Source organism: Rhineura floridana, chromosome 4 (genome assembly GCF_030035675.1).
Source record: "Rhineura floridana isolate rRhiFlo1 chromosome 4, rRhiFlo1.hap2, whole genome shotgun sequence".
Lineage (NCBI taxonomy): Eukaryota > Metazoa > Chordata > Lepidosauria > Squamata > Rhineuridae > Rhineura > Rhineura floridana.
The window spans coordinates 192,054,368-192,077,241 of NC_084483.1; positions in this window are offsets into that span (position 1 = coordinate 192,054,368).

A 22,874-nucleotide genomic window follows, 5' to 3' on the forward strand; every position below is an offset into this window, starting at 1 on the left:
ACATATCGATTAATCCATCTCATCAAAATCTGTTAGGTCCAATAATTTCAATAGCCATTATTCCATTATCCCTATTAATTCCATCTTCCATCTTCAATAGTCCTGTTAAGTCCAGTAATTTCAGTGTCCAATCTTCCATTATCAGTATTCCATAATAAACTTGCTGTCATAGCCATAGTCATATAATAAGAGTCTGATGGGAATTTCCTCTATCCCAAATATTTTCTTGCCATCAATTCTGAATAATTTGCTGAAATATTGTTGTAAAGTCATATCTGTGTTCTTCTTTTTCACAAAATGCACTGGCTCATCTCTTGAGAGTTTTTCCATTGTCACATGGCTGCAGTTAATTCCATAGATTTTCTCTATATCAAGCTCCATCACGTCATTCCAGTCCAGAAGATTATCCAAGCCATTGATAACTTTATCTCTAATATCTTCATTAATTTCTTCAGAGATAACGTTAAATTCCAAACAGTAGGTTTTATTTCTAATATCCATAAACTCCAGATCTTTTTCCAATTCCACATTTGTTCCAATCTCCAGGGCTTGTATCTTCCCTTTATTTTTTCTTTTCTCATCTCTGATCTCATTCTCCTCTCTCACAGGATCCCCTATTTCTTTAAGCTCCTGCGTCATTTTGCTCAGTTCAATTTTCAGCTCCTTACTGCCCTGTCGCAGGGTTTGTTTCGTTATCTCAATCTCATCCATTATTTTCTGAAACATAATTACTTCCAGATTCTCAGCCACTTTCTTGATTGCCATTTTTAAAACCACGAAAACAAAACAAAACAAAAATAAAGAAGAACCACTTCTTATTTCAGCAACAATTGGGTTAATATTCCAGGCTTGATGACATCACAGTATAAACAGAGCAGCCTGCCTTATCTCTCTATGTTCAAGAACACAAAACAAATTTAGTTCCCAGCATCAAAACAGTTAGTGGCGTCGTGAAGAAGCCGATTCATCAAAATAAAATAGACCAAAAAGAGAATAGTCCCAGACAATATAATGTTCCTCGGAATAGAAATCCCTCTTCTGTTTATATCTTTAGAATGCACTTCCAGGACAGCTTTTTGCAATAGAAACAGAGATAAGCTGTTAATTTCGTGAATAACAGAGAAGAGTTATAGCTCACCCAGAAGTTCTTTAAAGCTGATTCATTTGACAAATCTCTTTTTGCTGCAACAATTTAAACCAAGTAAAAAAAATAATAGAAAGATGGGTGCTTGCCTGTTAGTCCGTTTTCTCTTTGAAGAAAAGATAAACGTATCGCATTAAGCAGATAGAGCTTGTTCGGAAGTCCGTCCGGCATTGCCGGCTGGACCTTTTCTCATAAATTAATGAAATCCAGTCCTCCCAACAAAAACAGGCTTTTGAGGTTGATCTCTACGTTTCTCCCTGCCCGGGAGAAATTTCATCAGTCAAAAAAAAATGTTCTGACTGATTTATATCTGAATAAGCTTCTTTTGAGGCGGGAGCCCGTCTCAAAAGCAGGCACAAGCGAAGTCACCCTTCCCGGAAGTCCAAGAACACAATTTTTCTAAAGTCAGTGGAGAATACTTTGATCGGCTTTCATCTGAGCCACGCTTCCTGGATTGTCCTGAAGGATATAGACCATAATCTACTGTACAGTTATGACAACTTAAGTCTGCAATGCTAGGCATACTTACTTTGGAGCAATGATCATCCCCCCTGTTCAAATTGAATTGGCTTGGACATGAGCAGAGCTATTATCCCTGCCAAAGAAAGTGGTAAGTAGCTGAGCTTATGTCAGAGCCATTCCAAGTTCAGCTGGCCAACTCCAGCCTTCACCAACTGGGTGTCCTCCAGATTTTGTTGGAATACAACTCTGAGGACAGTTGTATTTAAAAGCATCTGGAGGGCACCAGATCGGCGAAGGCTAGCCTACCCATCTCATGACCTTCAAAACCAAAGCCTTCTTCCTCACACCACCCAAGCCAATTCTCTTGGTTCTCCCACCTTATTTACCTGGCTGCTACTGGTACATTGGCAATGGTAAGCAGGTGGAAGTGAGCATTCACGTTCCCTCCCCATTCTGGCACCTGCCATACTGCAAAGCAACTAACTGAGTGGAAGAATCACTGAGATAAGTAGTTTTCTCAATGGTTACTGTGATGTTGGAGGATGGGGGAAGAACTTGGGGGCAGATGAGGAGTGTGAAAGGGATGGGGCTTGGAGCTAGCTGGCTTGGAGAGGGGGAAAGAAGCAGATTCTTCTCTGGCATGGATCAAAATCTGAACCAGAGAAGAATTGGGTGATCAGATGCATACATATTCAAGGCAAGCATTATGAGCCTCCTTGTATTTCTTTGTTTAATCATTCTTTATTAATTTTACACCTTTATTAAACATAATCAAACATAATCAAGACATCTTATATACATCATACAACATTAACAAACTTAAATACTCAACAGAATAATTAAAAATAAAGTCATATTGGTTGGTGTAATTGCATCTCTGAGCTCAGAAATCTGAGTCTTGGTGACATCTCTACTTGGGAGTAAGCTCAGTTGAACTTAGTGAGACTTACTGACAGGTAAACATGGGTCAAATCAGGCTGTATGTCTCATCAAAATCAACGGGGATAGGTAGGCCTCACTCTATGCTGGATTGTAGCCGTGATTGGGTTGTGCCCTTGCAGTTTTCCAGACCAGGTCCAACCCTTTTGCATCCACATCTAGAAAACAAAACCTCAAACTTATCTAGAACAAGAGTTCTCAAAGAAAAAAAAAATCTGCCTGGGACTTTGTAAAAGGAACGAAGATGAAACAAAAATGGCTCAGCAGTTCAGATTTATTGGGTTCATTGTTCAGGTCCAGAGGACAATTACAGGCAATCAGCACTGCACAGTGAGTAATTAACTGTCAGCTTACTGCACAGATACTTCATCCATACGGAAGAACCAGTCATCTGTAGCCACTCCGGGGATGGCAGGTTGATTGCACCTGCCTGGGAATGGGTAGTAGCGACAGAGTGTGAAGGCTAACTTCAGCCTGCGGCCGGATGACTGGCCTCAGTCTAGCCAAGGGTTGAGGTTTTAAGCAATCATCAAGGTAAAATACACATTTGTTGCTCTACCTCCTGTTGCCCATCACTGGCATGTGGCTCTCGGTAGGTTATCCAGAAGAGAATGCAGCCATCAGGTTGAAAAAAGCTTCCCCAGCTGTGCCGTACAGTCAGCGGAGGCTGATCCACTAGGGCAAGTGAACCTCAGCAAGCCTCCATCTGCCTGCCTTCTTACTTACAACCAGTCCAGTGGGCGTCTCTACCTGTCAGTTTCCTACAGTCTAGTCTCAGTGTTGTCCCTTGTAGGATTCAGCAGGGCAGAAGGTGGGAACAAAACTCAAATTAGTTGGCTCTGCCTACTGTTGGCCTCCCTGCCTTCCGCCCCACCAACCTCCATGGGCACCAGCCACCACTGCATGCAACACTGGTCAACTAAAAGCTCTAGCTGATGGGTTCTTTTGAACCCATTGCATGTCAGTTCAGAATAAATGTTTTATCATCTCAGTTTGGCCTGTGCAATATGACCCACTGAGCCATGGCAATGAACTGTGGCCTACTACGCCCTTGACAACAACCAGTTACACACCAGACTGTTCCATTGGAACAATGGCATTACAGTTCCCTTTGCTCCCACAAGAGACTGTGATGGCCACTAACTTGGATGGCTTTGAAAGAGGATTAGACAAAGTCATGGAAGCTGGCTGCCCATGTGCTACTAGGCCAAGTTCAAGGTTCTAGTTTTGGTGTACAAAGCCCTATACAGCTCGGGACCAGGATACCTGAAAGACCATCTTATCCCTTATATACCCAGTTGATCACTGCACTCTGCAGGTGAGGGCCTCCTGCAGATACCATCTTATCAGGAGGTTCATTCTGCACAATATAGGAAACGGACCTTTAGTGTGGTGGCACCTACCCTGTGGAATTCCCTCCCCTTGAATATTAGGCAGGCGCCATCTCTGCTATCTTTTTGGCGCCCTTTGAAGACTTTCCTTTTTCAACAAGCCTTTGAAGTTGAGACCTATCCCAGTCTGCATCTGTGTTAGAATTGCTTTTAATATGTTTTCTTTAATAATATGTTTTTAACCCTTTTTTTTAAAAAAAAGGTGTTTTTAAAGCTTTTTTAAAAATGTTTTTAATGTTTTGTTTTACTGTATTTTAAGGTATTTTATGATATTTTAAAGTGTTTTTATCGTTTCTGCTTGCTGCCCTGGGCTCCTGCTGGGAGGAAGGGCGGGATATAAATCAAATAATAAATAAATAAATAAGATAAGGCTATCAGTGGCTACTGGCCATGATGGCTATGCTCCGCCTCTATGGTCAAAGGCAGTATGCTTCCAAATATCAGTTGATGAATACCGCAGAAAGGGAGAATACTGTTGCACTCAGGTCCTGCTTGCGGGCTTCCCAGAGGCATTTGGTTTGTCACTGTGAGAATAGGATGCTGGACTGGATGGGCCACTGGCCTCAATGAAAGATGTTAGACTAACAGGCACACGGGAGAGAGCCTTTTCAGCCATGGCCCCCAAGCTTTGGAATACACTACCCCAAGAAGCCCACTCTGCTCCCTCCCTGATGGTTTTCCGGAGACTTCTGAAAATGATCTTGTTCCAGAGAGCCTTTGGGAGGGACTGAGGGTAGAGCCTGACACTGATTTTATGCCTTCTATGTTAATTTTTACCTCTGTAGTCCCTTCAGTACCATTCCCTATATATATTTATATGTGTGGGGGGGAGTATTTTATGTGTTTGATGTATTTTAATTGCAATTTATGCATTTTAATTTAATTTAATGTTTTTGTGATCTTTATTGTGTACAATTTTATTATGTACATGTTCAATTTTATTGTAAGCCGCCCTGAGTGCCCTATTATAGGGTAGAAGGGCAGGATAGAAATATTTTAAATAAATAAATAAATAGCAGGCTCTTCTTAAGTTCTCTGCGCCCCTGAACACATTCTCTCAGTGTTGTCTTTTGAAGCAGCAAAAGAGGTAACTTTTGAACCTCATGTTGTCCGTCAACGATTTTTGGTGAGCTATAGTATGCTTGGTGAGTGAGGGTCACACCATTGTTTATTATAGCCTTCGCCAAGATGGTGCCGTCCAGATGGTTTGGACTATGACTCCCATGGCTGGCTAGGGCTGATGGGAGTTGTAGTCTAAAACATCTGAAAGGCACCAAGTTGGTGACGGCTGGTTTATTACATTTATTTGTTTTCATAAGAATATAAGCCCTGCAGGATCACATGGCTTATATTGATCCATTATTACTTTCTCTGCCTCTCTCTTTCAGTCGCAGAGAGAAAAAGAGCAACGGTACATAAGACATGGCGGTACTCAATGCTAGTCCTACGCAGAGCAAATCCATTGAAATGTAACTAACTTAGGTCCATTAATTTTAATGGGTCTACTCTGAGCAGGACATAGTTGACTACAGCCCACAGTATCCAATTTGTTAGGAACTGTATGGCTGTCCTATGCATAATCTCCTGTGCGTACATTCCACTGAATTCAGTGGTACTTACTTCTGACTCCCAAGGTTCACCTTGAAAAATACTTTGAGTCTTAACCAAATAAGTTCAGCCAGCCCAAAATGCAACCTTTAGTTGTTGTTTAAAAAAAAGAGAAAAAAAAAAGAAATGCAACTGTATATTTTACTGTTGGATCCCACCCACCCTGGGACCTTACAGGAAAGGGCGGGTAAGAAATGTAATAAGATTGCCAGTATGGTGGTTAGAGTGTTGGACTGGGACCTGGGAGGCCAGGGTTCAAATCCCCATTTGGCCATGAAGCTCCCTGGGTGACTTTGGGCCAGTCACTATATCTCTCAACCTAATCTACCACATAAGGTTGTTATGAGGATAAAATGGGGAGGGGGAGGATCGTGTTTGTATGCCATCTTGAGCTTCTTTGGGGAAAAGGTGGATATAAATGTAACAACAACAAATAAATAAATAAGTCATCTTGCAAATAATAGTTACCCTTCAAACTGATAGCATGGAGGTGACCCAGTCAAAGAAAAAAGTATTCAGCCTCTGCTTGATTATTCTCTTCATTCTCTGACTTCATCTGTTTGCTAATCTGTCACAAATCAACTTGAAAGCCTTATTGTCCCTTCATTCATCAGTCACCCAGCCAATCTGGCAGATGACATCATCACTCCTGCTGAAAAAAAAAGCACCCCCCATTTGTTCTACTCTGCAATCTCCTTCCACTAGCTTAAACACACGGAAATGCCACTGTTATGTTTAGTTTAGTCTTTATTCCTTTGGGTTTTATTGACTTTCACTTCCATATATAAGACACAGAGAATGAACAATAACTCTCAGTTGAGTTTTCTTTGTCATTCAGCATTGTCCTTTTTAAAAAATTATTATCATCATTGCTCTTTCCTGAAAAGGAAATTCTGATCTTTTCAGTTTTCCTTTATGCTGAATCTACTTTGTGCATTTTATCATTCCTATTGTCCTGCTTTGAACTCTGCCCAGTTCTGCAAACTCCTGCTTTTTTTGACAGGCAAACCAATTCCACACACACTTCTGTTCTGCTGGAACCACAGATTTTCACAATGGCGCTACAATCCCCTTTTCTGTCTCCATTCTCTGGCAACTTAACATCCTTTCTTGCTGCCACTGAATTATTTTTATGTTATAGGAGGTCTTTTGAGCAATGAGGAAAACAAAAATCAGAGAGTGTTTGCTATTTATTCTTGTTGCAAGCTAAATAGCGGTTCAGTTCTTCAGGTTCCTCTCCCTGGCGCTGCTCAGTTGCATACTGCTATATGCAAACTCATACCCCCTAGACATTTTAAAATATGGGTTCCCTCCCCCACCCCATTGATCTTGGCTTTCAGCAAGATCCATAACAAATGCATACAAATCTCTGGACTGCGCTTTCAGGAGGAGAGAAAACATGTCTATATGTAAAGCATTAATTTGATTTTGGGATGCAATAAAAAACAAGCACATTTCTACATATGCCATAGTGGCTTGCAGTGCTGTTAAGAATGAAATAGAACTCTTGGGAGCCTCTTTCCCACTAAATGTCCTATAGGAGAAGAAAAAGAGAGAGAGAGACCCATTTGCTAGCTGCTTGCTTCTCATTCATCTGGATGAAAAGCAATTTCTTGAAAAGCAGCAATGGAGTGTATTAACAGTAGCCCATAAAGTAAGCTGCCATTTCAAAGCTGACATGACAGTCTGGGCCAAGTTCTTCCTCTATGGAGGGAGGGAACACAGTAAGTCAGACCACCCATCTATATAGCTCAGTATTGTTTATTGACAGGCAGACCCCCTTCATGTTCCTTTTAGGAGCAGCTTATGGACTGCAACCTGGTTAGCAACATACACCTGGATGCCACAAACCTTCTTGCAGGGTGGCCTTGGTTTACCCCGAATGGCTGGGTACCCGACACACCGCTGACGCAAAGGTGTAGTCACACATACAGATCTGGCCCTACCATTAAATGTGAGGCAGATGAAACTACTGAAACTACTGAAACCACTGAAACTGGAAGTGGGGACTGTGATGTTCCTGTATTAATGTATATATGGTAAGTGCTGTTTGTATAGAAGATATGTGGTAAGTGGAATGAAAGAGGAGGGGGGAGTAAATGAGCAGTAGAATGCTGGATGATTGGCTGAGTGTTTGGATGGCTGAGAGTATAAATGGAAGGATGACAGTTGAATCTGGGTGGACGTGAGTGAGTTGTTTTGGTGGAGTTTGGAGGTGGGTGTGAGTTGGTGTATGTCAGGAGAGTGTGGAGAAAGAGGGAGGTGGAGTTCGGATTAGTAATAAGTCAAATATCACAGTAATAGATGAAACCATAAGCTTGTAGATCATTATCAAAGTTATCTTGTTATTCATGTTATTTAATAAATACTATTTTGGTTTACCGAAGGCCTGATCCTTGGCTGGGGTTTCACAGACCAGAAGGGAGGGTAAGGTAATAACCAAGGCTGAAGGGAAACAGTAACAAATAGTGGCAGCGGTGAAGAGGAGAAGATAACATTATAAGTATCCAGAGCAACCCCGAGTTATGAGTTATCTGCATTGATACAAGGGGGTTGGGAACAGCATAGGCACGCAGTCACGAATGTAACCAGATAGAGAGACTCAGGCAAGGTCTCTGGGAACATTGGTTGTAGAACGTGACTGGTGGTGCTGCCTAGCAGGGGGATCTATTGAGATCTGTGCTAGAGCGGAGAGAGAAACCATAAAAAAGGACAGTCCGGACTGGTGGAGTCCCTGGTGGTGCCTAGTGAAAGGCAGTAGCCACGAGCAGGTAGGAACCTGACAGGGAGAGCCAGGGAAGGGCGTCACAGGGACCAATGGTAAAGTACAGTGCTAAACAGAGCTGAATGTGCCATAGAGCTTGCCAGCAATCTCCTAAGCTACCCTGCTGCCCACAGATGTGGTGGAGAAGGCTGTCCTGTTGCGAGTGTTGTAGTAAGATTTAGCTACCAGTCTGGTCAGCTTCTAGACATGGACTGGTGTGTGTGTGTGCATGCATGCATGTGTGGGTGTGGTGTAGGGATGCATGAGAAATTCAATTTAAGTTCTCATTTGAAGCCAAATTTGTAATATTTGCACTTTCCAAAACAATATGAGAACCAAAACTTAGCCATCCTTTGCAATTCACACTTATCTGAATTTTATGATGCAGTTCTCCAGCCAAGCAACGTTTTACAAAAATGCATATGTTAGGATAAATTGCTTACAAAAATGTGTACATTAGTCAAAATGGCATACAAAAAAGTATTTATTAGGACAACTTCACACTAAAATGCTGAAGAATTTTAAAATTGCTGCAGAAATGTGGAGAACTGAATTTAAGATTGGAAAAATTAGACACTGAGAGAACTGAGAGACCCTTCCATCCATACTTGGCATGCCCTTGAGCTAGGGATGTAAGGATCTGCACATTTCAGGGCTGGTATCTCTGAAGCATTGAAGGATGCTCTAGTTGCAATGGGGGCAGGGAACCTGCTGCTTTGAAGTGGCGGCGGGGGGGACGGGACCAGCAGCCTGCTTGCACAGCAGCCAGCCTCTGCTTGGGCCCAGCACCTGTCTCTTGGCTTATGTGCTGCACGGTAAGAAAGCCCCACTCCTTTTTCCCACTGGGCAGCACAGAAATGTCATGATCTGTCCAAGGAGAAAGGAAGTGATTAAAAGAGTTCCTTTCTCACCCTGCAGCAGAAAGGCGAAGTGATTTGCCTAAGGAAAAAAAAAAGATTGCTCTCTTTCTCCAAGGACAGATTGCAGTGCTGTGTGTGGGTATGCATGCATGTGCGTATGTGTGATATGCATTTGTGTATGTGGTGTGTCTATGTCTGTGTGTGTTGTATGTCTACATGGTGTATATATGTGCATCTATGTGTGATATGCTCCATTCTGACATATGGCCCCCAGAGGGTTGGACATAAATGAATGTGGCCTTCAGGCTTCAACATTTTCCTCACCCCTACTTTAAAGATAACATATTCCACTTCCGTCAACCAGAATTGTTTAGCCTTGAGAAGAAAAGACTGAGGGGAGATACAGCACTGTTCAAGTACTTGAAAGGTTGCCACACAGAGGAGGGCCAGGATCTCTTCTCAGTCATCCCAGAGTGCTGGACACGGAATAATGGGCTCAAGTTACAGGAAACCAGATTTCAACTGAACATCAGGAAAAACCTCCTAACTGTTAGAGCCATACGACAATGGAACCAATTACCTAGGAAGGTGGTGGGCTCCCTAGCACTGGAGGCATTCAAGAGGCAGCTGGACATCCATCTGTCAGGAATGCTTTGATTTGGATTCCTGCATTGCGCAGGGGGTTGGACTTGATGGCCTTATAGGCTCCTTCCAACTCTATGATTCTATTCTTTTTCAAATATCTAACGTTGGGAGTTCTTGGAGATATAATGTTGTTGAGACAGACCCTTTTTCTTTTGCACTGTTTTAGTTCCTAAAATACCAGTTTCCTTAAAATATATATATTAAAAAAACAATTTCTTCCTAAGCCGAATTTTGTAGACCACATTTTAGCTCCAGGCAATTTCTACTTTTTTTTTTGTAGCAGTAGAAATATAAAGGCTTGAAAGCCCTGAGAGATTATCCTGAACACTCCAGCAGACTCTTAACTAGCATGGCCACTACAATAATAGACACATCTGTGTGGTTTCCTCTGTTTTAATTGCTCGTCAAGTTCTGCCATGTTCACCGTGGGCAAAGCGACATCCTTTTCAGCCGAATGCATACAGAGAGATCAGTCATGCAACGCCGAGCACCAGAGTCTTCCACTTCTCATTTATCCCCATGTTTTGGTTTCATTGTTGTTCACAGCACCGGCATTGCATGCACTAGAATGCTTTTTTGCGGGGGAAGGATGTAATATATAACAAAAGAGAGTCATGCAATACTTTCGGATAGCCTTTTGAAAACAGCACACGACGAAAGCATGTCTCCGGAGACTTCGTGGCAAGCTTCTGGGAAAAAAAACACACGATACGCTTATATGCACTTAAACTCAGCTGGGCTGGACACGCTGTAAAATTGGGGTATAGTAGGGGACATATTCACATAGCTGGAGGAAAAAGGACCTAACTGCGGGGAACCTTAATATGGTTTGCAGCAATGGAAAATATTTATAGTAAACTATTTACCTGGACAATTCAATCCACTTTCAAGGCTCTTTGGCAGTGGGTGGCAGTGGGTTATAGATACGGTGCTGTGACAAGAGCCTTTCATGAAAGGCACACTTCCATTCATGCTAACTTGCTATTCTTTTTTTTAAAATTATATTGATTTTTAAAAGAAAAGGAAAAGCTAATAGAAATAATAAAACCCCACTGTGCTATGACTTGTAACAATGTAAAGATGCCTATGGACAAAAGTGTGGCCCTACAATCCTATGGTAACTGAGAGAGCATCCTAAGGGGCCATTGGATGAATTGGACTACCCCCCACTTTGAGTGTGGGGAGAGAGAACTGACCTTGGACAAGACCTTCCCACCACTGCTGAAAGCTCAGCATCCCTGACTTTGCCGAGGCCAGAGCGCCAATGTTGGTCAAGGCAGAAAAGGGGCACGCTGTGGACAGGGAATGTGGATTGGGGAAGGAGGACCTATGAATCTGCAGGATCCATAAGCCTTCTGAGTCCCCCAACGACTCCTCAAAACAGAGAGAAACATACACCATCTTTGGAGCCAGCATATGTGTTCTCCTTACAGCTGGGAGCACTCTGGGATGGAAGACTACAAACAGCACCCAGAGCCGATGAAGCCAACAGCAAAATATAAATGGTTTTTTAAAAAGAAAAAAAGGGGGTTAGGAGAGGGGAGGAGAAAGGTAAAAGCCCCACAGCACTAGAATTGGAGGTCCCCTTTCCTCCCCTTGCATCAGTTGAGGCTGGTCCATTTGGGTGGATTGGGTATTGTCTCACTGACCTCAGGCCACATTCACACTGTACATTTATTCCTCTGTCATTCCACTTTAAACAATCATGTCTTCCCCCAAAGAATCTTGGGAAGTGTAGTCTGTGAATGGTGCCGAGAGTTACTAGGAGACGCCCTATTCCCCTCACAGACCTGCAATTCCCAGAATACTCTGGGAAGAGGGAATGATGGTTAAACCGCTGAAGGGATTGTAGCTCTGTGAAGAGACTAGGGGTCTCCTAACAACTCTCAGCATTCTTTATCTATTTATTATTTGATTTATATCCCACCCTTCCTCCCAGCAGGAGCCCAGGGTGGCAAATTATACTTCCCAGGGTTCCTTAGGGGAAGCCATGACTGTTTAAAGTGGAATAACAGTGGAATAAATGTGTAGTGTGAATGTGCCTTCAGTCTGCCCTTGGCCAGCTCCCACATGCCTGCCTTGTGGCTGTCAGTTGCCTCCTCCTTGGCCTCAGTATTGTCTTATAGACCTCAGCGGGGGGGGGAGAGGAGGATGGTGGCAAATCTATAACTAGTTGGCTCTGCCTCCACCAACGGTTGGACTTGCTGCCTTCCACTCTACCAGTCCCAATGGGCACCAGCCACCTCTGCCTTGAATCAGTTTGCCCCCTTTCCTGGAGGCATGGTCTGAAGGCACATGAGGACAGAGCCTTGCTGAAGCTAAGCAAGGTATGGTGCTGTTCACTGTCTGGATGGGAGACCACATGCACACTGCCTTGGGTTCTATGATGGAAGAAAGAGAGGATGCAAAGAATCATGGGAGCTGTAGTTTGTTTAGGATGCTGAGAGTTGTTAGAAGTCCGCTGTTCCCCTCACAGACAATTGCTAGAGTGGCTTAACCATCACTTCCTCTTCCCAGGGAACTCTGGGAATTTTAGTTCCCTGAGACCAGAGGTCTCCTAACAACTCTCAGCACCCTTCACTAGCTACACTTCCCAGGATTCTTTGGGTGAAGCCACGGCTGTTTAAAGTGGTATGATACTGCTTGAAAGGTATAGTGCAAATGGGGCCCTAGTTCATTCCAAGCCCTCCGCCTGCTTGTAATCTACACAGCTCACAAGGCATAGCAAACATTGTCTAATATTGAGGACAATATTTTTACACCAAGCTGTTGTGGTCCTTTACCTCAGGCAAATGAAACATATGCCTTTGGGGGGGGGAGGCTTCACTGTGGAAAACCAGTCATGGGCTTCATTATGTTCCCATTGCATCATGGGGCTGCATTCGTTAGCAAAGAAGCTGTTAATGCACAGCAGAAAAGAAACGGGGCACCTTTTGAAATGTTCTGACTGGGCTCCCAGCTGCTCCTGACTGCCACTTTATCCACTGAAGGGGCAGGAAGTTGTAATTAAGCAATAACTCTCCTCAGCGGGGCACGTCCAGGCAAGTGAGGCAGCTTTAGCTCTCCACACAAGTACCCAAACTCCCACTCTGCCGGGGCTCTTATAACTGCCAACGTGTTTAAAGTTGAAGAATAAATAAACACAATTTTTAAGCAGGAAAGGTTTTCTTTCTAATTTGAACTATATGCATCACCATGGATACAATGTTTCTATTTCCAGAACAAGTTCTTTCCCTAGCTGCTAAAAGGCCAGTAAAAGAACTACTGGAGACGGAGTTCGAATCTGAAATGTTCATCATTAATGAACACATCTCCTTCTTATTTCAATATAACTTTGGAACGCAAGAGAGTTCCAAAGTTGCTAGTTGTTGGTGTGGAGTTTTTATTTTGTTTTAAAAGATATAGCCAACTTCTATAGCAGAGAAAAGAAAATGTTTTCAACCCAAGGGCCACATTCCTTTTTAAAAAACATTCTGGGGGCCACATGGCAGTGGTGGGCTGAGCCAGAGGCAAAAGTGGGTGGAACAATGGATCTTATACAGTAGTCCACATTCCAGCCATGCAAAAATCAGAGGTCTATACACATCATTATTATTACTATTACTACTACTACTGCTACTATTATTATTGCTATTACTATTATTATTAAATTTATTAGCCACACTTCACCAGTATGTCCTAGGGTGGGTCACAACAATATAAACTTCATTATTAAAAACAGTTTAAAACAAATTACACTCACAACTAAAGGGGGTCCTCAAAATATACAACTCAAGTGTCAAAACCCAGGGTGAGTTCTTTTTTCTAATATATGCATTTTATGCACACTTTACCCAAGCACAAGCATTTTGTGCACATGACTTGACTGCAGAATTGCATTGCGAAATTCAGAGAAGTGTGACTTTCAAAGGGCAGCTGTCTTTCCATTCACATATTGTTTCGGAAAGTGCAAATTGGGTAGGCTCTCCTTTCAATGCAAACTGAATCAAATTTCTCCCCGTCCCAGCTGAGGCCCAGCTCAAGTTAAGAACACCTTTCTGTGCTAATATAGAGCTTGTGTATTTCACACCCGTGTCCTTGAATCTGGGTATAAAATGTCGAGAGCAAAGTATTTGCTTTTAACTTAAGTGCACGGTGAAAACACTTTCCAAGCTTGGGAGGCGGGCTGCCCTTCTCTGATAGGAATCCTCCAAACAGAAACAGACAGATCAGAAGCACGTAAACCCTTGCCCTTAGAGTCCCTCATCTAAAAGAAAGACAGATAATAGCGACGCAGTCCAAGAAGGCATAACTCTCTCGCCCTATCATCAGCAACAGCTGCTGCTGCATTAACAAGTTAGAATACGGTACCAAAAGTCTCCCAGAGCCATTCTAATACTAGAGTGAGGGTCTCACTTAATTTCCAGGCTCACTTCTTGTTGAAATGGCAATTATTCCAGACTTACGAACAAAACCTTAACTGTGACCTAGTCCTTAGTGAGGTTGGCTTGGGCTCAGTGGTGGCTGATGGCTCCATGTCAGTGGAGCAGTGGAATCCGCTCTCAGTTTTAGTCCAAACTCTGAAAGAGCTGCCATCAGCACCCACCTGCCAGAGCTTTACCTTTGAAAACCAGGTCCTGTTGAGATACTGGAACATTCAGCTTCTCTGAGAACAAGCATTTGAAAGAGGAGATGGGTCATCTGGGGAGACCTGAGAGCACCCTGGACAGCTCCTTGAAAGTTCGCACTAAAACCTGGAGCAGACTCCACTGCCCCACTGATATGGAGCCACCAGTCACCACTGCCTGGGCTGCACCACAGCAGGCTGCACAGGAACAGAGAGAGCTCTTATACCCAGTAAAGACATTGGGCCATCTAGCCCAGTGTTGATCACAGTGGATCTCCAGGGTTTTAGGCAGGGTTTTTCTAGTCCTACTTGAGAGATGCCAGGAATTGAACTGGGCATCTTCTGTACGCAAAGCATGTGCTCTACCATTGCCTTTCACCTAAATGAAATGAAAAATGGAAATGGACTGCCTTCAAGTCAATTCCAACTTATGGCGACCCTATGAATAGGGTTTTCATGGTAAGAGGTATTCAGAGATGGTTTACCATTGCCTTCCTCTGAGGCTGAGAGGCAGTGACTGGCCCAGGGTCACCCAGTGAGCTTCATGGCTGTGTGGGGATTTGAACCCTGGTCTCCCAGGTCGTAGTCCAACACCTTAACCACTACACTATACTGGCTCTCATATGAAGCCCAAAATAGGTTGAAAGAAGTATCGTACCCACTCTGACATATAACTTTTCCCCTATGGTGGGGTTCACATGATTGAATCCTACACACACAAGAAAAAGATTTGTACATGTAACAAAACTAACACGATAGGAGAAAGGGTAATGAAGAAGCTTTCTCCCTGACCAATTAAGGGATTTTTATTTTATGTGCAGCATCTAATGTGGGCCACCCATCTCCTTTGCTTGAGTGATAAAGCTGGTGCTAACTACCATTGAGTCTTCATCCATCCATACTGTTCTGATTATTTTTTCTGCTGAAAGAAAAGCATTGCAGTTATAATAAAGAGTAGATTCCTATTATTAGGACACTTCCCCCCATAGGCACTTAAGTGCCTTCCCAGAGGATTTGTGCTTTCCACCAGAAGAGCACTTTGCATTAATGCCTGATAAACTGTATTTGCAACTCACACAAGTATAATGAGACTTCCTCAACTATTTTTTGAAAATGCTATGTTGATTAAGGCATGAGCTTGATCCTTGAGATTGTCAGGGCTGATTCACACGTGATTTCAGGATGTAGGTGGTACACATTTATTTATTACAATTATACTCCACCTTTTCTCTGAGCTGAAGGTGACATTCTTGGTTCTCCTCCATCCCACTTTATCCTCATGACAACCCTGTGACGTAAGTTAGGATGAGAGACTGTGACTGGCCCAAAGTCACCAAATGAGCTTCATGGCTAAGTGGGGAAGTGAGCCCTGTCCTCCTAGGTCCTCCCTGACCAATTACTACACTGCCTGTCATTCATTCATACATGGGCGATCACTCATGGCCGAGTAAGATTGTCTTCCAGGGTAAGGTCTTTAACAGTGGGTTCGTAAATGACTGTGCAGGCCAATTCTGGATCCACACAGCCTCCCACAGTGAGGACATAGATTTCCAGATGGAGGTCGCGATGAGGATTTGTTTGACATGCCTTCCGCTTAGCTCATTTGTCCCTTTCGCCCTGTACTCATGCTTCTTCAAAGTCCATAGCACCTTTGATAATGGCCAACCTCCAATTGGGACACTCGTGGGATAAGGCTTCCCAGTTCTCGAAGCTCATGTTACATTTTTTTAGATTAGCTTTGGGAACATCTTTAGACCTCTTTTGCTGTCCACTGATACTCCGTTTTCCATCCTTAAGTTGGGAGTAAAGTAGCTGCTTTGGAAGACTGTGATCAGGCATTCGAACAACATGGCCAGTCCAGTGAAGTTGATGTTGGAGGACCATTGTTTCAACAGTGGTGGTCTTTGCTTCTTCCAATACTCCTGTAGCAGGGTATTAGAGCAAGTCTTGGACTCACACGAGTGCACCTTCAAGGTGAAGCATGTCCTGTATTTTTTATTTGGTCATTGACAGATTGTGTATGCAAAGAATTACATGTGTAGGATTAACCTGTGACTTTGTATACACACATCTGTGATGCTTGCCCCTGCATCCAACTGTTTATGGGCTAGGTCTGGGGTGGGGGACCCTTTTCATTCTCTTCTGGGCAACCTTTGGGGGCCACATGCCGGTGGAGGGAAGGGCCAGGGACAGAAGTGGGTGGAGCAACACCTATAAACTTTGCCTTTGTACAATGGGCTAGTTTCTACACACACTCACACACCCTTCCCTATCCTCCTTGCAGGCAAGCCTGAGGCATTATCAAGGACCCAGCCAGGCAATAACAGTCGAAGAGGGTGCAAAGTGGAGCTGGTGAGGGTGTGGTTCAGGAGGGTGTGGGGCCATGGGAGAGTCCTGAGGGCCAGAGAGAGAAGCTTGGAGGGCCACATGTGGCCCCTGGGCCTGAGGTTTCCCATCCCTGGACTAGGTGAATGGTTTTCAAACTGTGTTCCAGGGAGGCCAGTAATTTGTTGGAATGATAAATCTAGTATGAACCATGGGCAGTGGGCAGATGTGAGCCAGACGCACTGAACCAATCAGGAACCAAGAGAAAACTGAAACTGAAGGACAGGACAAGCAGCAAGGATGATCCAGGAGCAAGCCACAGTTCAGGTCTGAACAGCAAGCCAGAATTGCTCTGACTGGAACAGGAAGCCCTATGATACTCTTTCCTGCCTAGGAGGATCCAGTAGCTAGTCTGGTCCAGGGCCTGAAGATACTTCACTGAGAAGGTGGTATTCTTGGCTGTTCTTCACTCCTGACTTCTGCTTTGCCTCTTCAGTCCTGACTTACACTTCAGTCCTATCTACATCTCGACTGAACTGGATAGTCTTCTAGTATCCTTGCTGGAGCATGGCCTCAAAGGTGCAATAGCATGCAACAATGTCACCAAGGTGCTCTGTCATCTAGAGTGCAGGACATATCTTGAGTCTTCCTCACTACTCATTCAGCCTCTGGTAGTGACATCATGCAGATACCAGCCTTTGCATTCCAGAAGAACATAGGAAGCTTCCCTATACCGAGTCAGACCATTAGTCCACCCAGCTCAGTATTGTCAACACTGACTAGCAGTGGCTCTTCAGGGTTTCTCCAGAAAGAAGAGTCTCCCAGCCCTACCTGCAGATGTGGGGAATTGAGCCTGGGACCTGCTGCATGCAAAGCAGATATTCTGCCACTGAGCCATGCTCCATGTGTGGCACATTAAGAATTTCACGGCATCCTGGGAACCATAGTCTCCATACACAGTAAAAGCCACAGCCCACAGGTGTCTAGGAGCTAGTGCATGTCAACTGGAACTCTACTGAAAGAAGTGACAGTTAGATTGACCCCAGCAGTGGGATGATGCACACTTCATGAAGTCTGGGACCCAGAACTAATATTCCATTTGCCTTGCAAGCGATTGGCCTCAGCGCTGCATTGAAAGACATGCTTGTTAGATCAGTTCTTGCTGCATATGGATCTTCCTGCTGCATACGGCTCCCTGAAGCCATTGCTTTTTGTTTGCTTTCCAGCTACAGAAGTTATCGGGTATTTTTTGGGGGGGGGGAATCTTTACTTATTAACCAATGACACCTACTAATTTATAGGGAAAATAGATAAGGCTCCAGCTAATGTTCCAGCACGAAAGCCAATACCTCCTGGAGCCTGATAGAGAAATCTCACTCTTCCCGACCTCACAATTTTTCATCCTCAAGTGTTGTTTCTGGTGTGATCTTGCAGTCGGTAAATTTGTCACTTCGGGACTTGGCCCGGCTCCAAGTGGTTTTAAAGTCACTTGCTCAGGCACCAAAGAAGAATGGCTCATTGGGGAGGAAATGATCCTGGAGGGCATTGCTGCAATTAGAGAGATAAATGGCTGTGGGCTTTAATTAGAGTGCGCGGTGCATATTCTGTGCCACAATTTCAAGAAACCCAGCTCATGCAGCCAGAGAGCAGAATGTTAAACCAAGTTGATGCCTCCAGGAGAAAGAGAGAGAGAGAGAATGCCAAGAGAAGCCATTTTGTTTAACTCCGTATTTATTTATAAACCCGCTGCAATTTGTTAAAGAGGGAGGCGGAGAAGATTCCCTTACTCTTATAACTTGCAAGGCCCCAAGTGTATATTTAAATGCTTAGCAAAACCAAATCTGCATGGGGAGGTGGGGTTAGGATGGAAGAATATCTTACATTGGAAAAGATCCATACATTATGAAAATTCGCCGGGAGTTCTTAGGAAGTTCTTATTCCACATACAGCTGGGGGAGGGGGAGCTGTGACTCTCCAGATGCTGTTGACTGTCAGGGATGATGGGAATTGTCATCCAACAGCATCTGGAAGGCCACAGGTTTCCCTTCCTTGGCACAGACAATTCTAGGGTTGACATTTGACCAGGAAAACAAGCCAACAAACAAACAAATTTGGATAAAGATTAGGGCAAACATTGGTCAAATGTGTGTTGTATTCATTTTAGAGCAGGGGTGGGCAACCTGTGCAGCCCTTGGACTAATTTTTCAAACAGTCCTCTATAAGCAATCCATTTATATTGACTTGGCAAGAGCAGTCTGACCCTCCCCTGGCAGGGGGGGAAAGGGGGATCTCAGAGAAAGAAAAAAACAGGGTGACATGCTCTTGGTTCTGGTTTAGGGTTGCCAGGCTCAGGGCCTGAGAATGATTCTGTATCTTTAAGAGAAGATAAAATTGAGCCAGGTGCAGGTTTTCTTGCAAAACTGTAATTTATTTATTTATTTATTTGTTAAATTTTTATACCGCCCCACTAGCATAGCTCTCTGGGCGGTGTACAACAGAAAGTATATACAATAATGGGAAAAACCACAAGGTGAAATTCTTCCTCCCCCCTGCACAACTTTTAAAGACACAGAAGACCTCTTGGAGGCTTGGCCTGGTAACCAAGAGGTCTTCTGTATCTTTAAAAGTTGTGCAGGGGGAAGAGAGAATTCCACCTTGTGATTTTTCCCATTACAGTGTTGCAAGAACACCTGCACTTGACTGAATTTATCTTCTTTTAAAGATACAGAATCATTCTCAGGCCCTGAGCCTGGCAAGCCTATTCTGGTTCCACTCACCACTGGCTTTGCTCCACCTGCATGCACCACCCCCTCCCCAGATTGCCTCCAAGAGAATGTGACCCTTGACAACAGTTACCCACCTTTGATGCAGAATGATTTAAGAGGCATACCTCAGTGGTAGAGCATCTGCTGTGTACACAGAAGGTCCCAGGTTCAATCCCTGGCAGGGACTGGGAGAGATCCCCTGCCTGAAACCCTGCTGCTGCCAGGCAGTGTAGACAACACTGAGCTATATGTACTAATGGTCTGACTCATGAGGTTGCTTGCTGTGTTCCTGAGTGTGCACTGTCCCCTTAAATACAGCTCAGCCTTTGCCACTCATGCTTTGGCATGAGTGTAAAACTGCCAACAGCCCACAGGCAGCAGAGTGACCCAGACATCAGGATCATAATACCAGGCCAAGTTCAAGGTTCTGGCGTACAAAGCCCTATGTAGTTCAGAACCAGGATATCTGAAAGATTGTCTTACCCCTTATGTACCCAGTCAATCACTGTACTCTGCAGGTGAGGGCCTTGTGCAGATACCATCTTATCAGGAAGTCCATTCCGCACAACACAGGAAGCAGATCTTTACTGTAGTGGCACCTACCCTTTGGAATTCCCTCCCTTTACGCAGAGTGGTAAGCGGCGGTAACACAGCCGAAGCTCTGCTCACGGCCGGAGTTCGATTCCAACGAAAGGAGGAAGTCAAATCTCCGGTAAAAGGGGTCAAGGTCCACTCAGCCTTCCATCCATCCGTGGTCGGTAAAATGAGTACCCGGCATATGCTGGGGGGTAAAGAAAGGCCGGGGACGGAACTGGCAATCCCACCCCATATATATGGTCTGCCTAGTAAACGTCGCAAGACGTCACCCTAAGAGTCGGAAACGACTCGCACTACAAGTGCGGGGACACCTTTACCTTTTTACATATTAGACAGGCACCATTTCTGTTATCTTCGGCTCCTATTGAAGACCTTCCTCTTTCAACAAGCCTTATAAGTTGAGACCTTATCCCAATCTGCGTCTGTGTTGAAATTGCTTTATGTTTTTAAAGCTGTTTTTTTAAATATGATTTTTTAAAGATGTTTTGTTTTAATATGTTTTTAAAGAGGTTTTGTTTTAATGTTTTAAAGTCTTTTGTTTTAAACATGCTTTAGAGTGCTTTTAGTGTTTTTGCTTGCCACCCTGGGCTCCTTATGGGAGGAAGGGCAGGATATAAACTTAATGATAAAATAAATACTAAAATAAATAATAAGCCAGTTCAGTTTAAGAGCTCAGGTGCAGAGCCTTCTTTCTTTTAATGAAGGGATGTTTTTAATATGTTTTGTTTTAAGATTTTGTTTGCCACCCTCAGCTACCTTTCGGAGGAAGGGTGGGATATATGTTTATTATTGTTGTTGTTATTGTTATTGTTCTAATTATTATTATTATTATTAACAACAACAACAACAACAACAATAATACTTTAGAGGAGGGAAAGAGTAATGTGTGGCCCTTCAGCTCTTGTCGGACTCCAGCTTCCATCAGTCCCAGCCAGTATGGTTGACAATCAAGGATGCTGGGAGGTGAAGTTCAGCAACATCTTGAGGGCGACAGGTGCCCCTTCCCTGCTTATAAAGTTCATGGTCTCAGAATGGGATAGACCACAGGAGGCCCCATGAGGAGAGACTGAAAGAACTGGGCATGTTTAGCCTTGAGAAGAGAAGATTGGAGGGAGATATGATAGCACTCCCAAAGTACTTGAAAGGTTGCCACATGACACAGAATAATGGGCTCAAGTTACAGGAAGCCAGATTTTGGTTGAATATCAGGAAAAAACTTCCTAAAAGTTAGAGCAGTACGACAATGGAACCAATGACCTAGGGAGGTGATGGGCTCTCCCAACATCGGAGGCATTCCAGAAGCTAGCTGGACATCCACCTGTTAGGTATGCTTTAACTTGGATTCCTGCATTGAGCAGAGGGTTGGACTTGATGGACTTATAGGCCCCTTCTAATTCTTCTATTCTGTGATTCTATAGCCTTCCCTCTGAGTAAGGTACAAGATGTGGCGCTTATGGATTTTGAAACTGAAAGTGCAGCTCTACCTGCTCACTCCTTGTTTGTGCTGGATCAGCCTCTGTTGCACTGAACACCCCCCCCTTTAAACATGTCCACATTTCATTGGATGCCAGAACTGGACACTCACCCATTCTGAACAGGGGAGAGCTCTGTTCTGAACTGAGGAGAGGTGCTGTTGATTTAGGGGGGGGATGCTCATATCATTTTGCAGCTCTGTCATTTTTTCTGCACTTTCAGATGTGGCAATTGTTTTGCGTTATGCCACATCCCCACAGCAGACGTTTTGTGTTAAACCACACCCATGGCAGCCATTTTGTGTTAAGCCACACCACCATGACAGACTGGCACCCATGGCACTTTCTCAAAATTCCAAATGTGTCCATTGGCCCCCCAAAAGTAGGTGACCTCTGGTTTATGTCATCTTTATATTCCAGGATCAAGCAGATACTCTTCAGATGGTTTGGATCGCACCTCCCATTTACCCTGATCATTGACCATTCATGCTGGGGTTGATCCGAGTTGTAGTCTGAAACATCTGAAGAGCACCAGGTTGATGAAGGCCATCCAAGATGAAGTTCTCTGAATAAAGCTCACCGAGCTGTACTTGCTTCTGAATGCCTGTGTTTGTTCTCCCATAATTAGGAGACCCTGGAGGTATATCAACAATCAGAGCGACCCCAGGAGGCTCTGAGAATATGTCATCTTCCTGACACAAACAACTGAGGAAGGGGGGGAAACTCATCAATTTTAGTGCATTTGTTTGTATTGATTGTATTGCTAGTTTCTATGGAAACAGATACAGAGGAATTAATTAAGATCAAGGTTAGACATGGGGGAGGGGGGAAATGGACTTTTCTAGGCCGTGTATCCCTCATGAACATTCAAATGAGGTCTTTTGGTGTGAAATATCTCTCAGAGTCGAAAGACTAATGTTGGAAATAATTGCATTAAAAACAAATGCCATTTGTTAAGAAAGGTTTAATACTGATAGATTTGTTCCCAATTTATCTTCTTAGAAAGCTTTCCTTTCGCTTTGATGATGATACGTTAACCAAAAGGGACAGGGGAAAGGCTTTCAAAACGATGTGATGCAGACAAACTGTAACAGAAAGATCTTTTTGGGATTCGTGACACCTTCTCCCCTGTATTTTTAAAGATGAAATGATAAATGGAGACAACACCGTTGAAAGAACTGTGACCGGTCTGAAAATCACATTTAAAAGGCTGCAAATATCTAGGGCTGCAGTCTTTTAATTAACCAATTAGTGTCATACATTGATTCAAGCTTTTCTGTCCATTAAGTGCAATGT